The sequence below is a fragment of the Sinocyclocheilus grahami genome, unplaced genomic scaffold, assembly GCF_001515645.1.
Source record: "Sinocyclocheilus grahami isolate Dianchi unplaced genomic scaffold, SAMN03320097.WGS_v1.1 scaffold946.1, whole genome shotgun sequence".
In the NCBI taxonomy this organism is placed as follows: domain Eukaryota; kingdom Metazoa; phylum Chordata; class Actinopteri; order Cypriniformes; family Cyprinidae; genus Sinocyclocheilus; species Sinocyclocheilus grahami.
Window position 1 is genome coordinate 96032 of NW_015506125.1, and position 1100 is coordinate 97131.

At 36.9% G+C, this 1100-nt stretch overlaps 1 pseudogene; it reads left to right on the forward strand.

Annotated features, from left to right (window-relative positions):
• The first annotated feature begins 186 nt into the window (after positions 1–186).
• Positions 187–1099, forward strand: LOC107564546 (chemokine-like factor; annotated as a pseudogene).
• Position 1100: the final 1 nt, after the last annotated feature.

Genomic DNA, 1100 nt, shown 5'->3' on the forward strand with positions numbered 1-1100 from the left:
CTGCCTAAAACTGTTGAGTTCAACTGCCAACAAAAAAAGTGCATTTAGTCATTTCCTGAGACTAAAAGGATACACTCACTCAGGAAGTAATGTGTCGAGATCCACAAGCTGTGTTATGAGAACAACTCATCGACATAAAACATCATATTGTGTTTAATTTTATACAAAGATCATATTAATGCCACAATGGAAGTTGATCTGGCCTTGTTGAAGTCTACAAAAGGCCTACTGAAAATATCAGAAATGGTGAGACTTTTATACAAATTAAACATGATAGTATTGTTATTTTTGATACTTTTTGGGAAGGAAAAAATGCTCAATCACTGGCAATCACTTACTTATTTAAATAGTGCTGGCATGGGCTTGATATTTGGAATACAACATTGTTAAAAATCACATCACACAGTTCAGTCAAGTAACATCTGGTCATCTTACTAAAATTCCTTCAAAAAACTTAATTTTTAAAAAAAAAATTCAGGTGTGTGTTTTTGTGGCTTTTGTGTGTTATGCAGTGGCATCTAGGCCAGCCTATATTGCAGCAACATGCATTGAGTTTTTTTTTACTCTACCTACTGAAACTCAACAAGATGTTAACTTTCTTCTTCTGGCCCCTTATTGTAAGACCATAAATCTAATGTGCTTGACTGAATTAATGCACTATTGCTCAGAGAACTTTGTATAACACCACCAATACCAGCAACTGCAGCTTTGCAAACACAACTGTTGGTAATGCCCTTTTGCTCTCACAGGATGTGTTCAACTCATTCTTTGCAGCTGCACTGATGTGTATTCTTAGCCTGTAGCAGTTTCCACATACACAGTGAAGGGCACACTGAGCGGAGGGGTGAGAACACATCCTCCATTCCTGGAACTCTGTCTCTCTTTATCTTTTTAAGCACTATGCAGGCCTTAAATCTTTCATACTTTTTTAAACCTATTCCATTCCTTGTGAATACTCATTGTGAATGACCCAAACATTATGACACAACGTTTCTCACTATGGAGTCTTTTGGTTGACAGATTGTGGGCTTTGTGGCTGCAGCCTTGTGGTCCTTGGATGGCTATATCCTTTAAAAAAAAAATCACATTCAACAAACCAA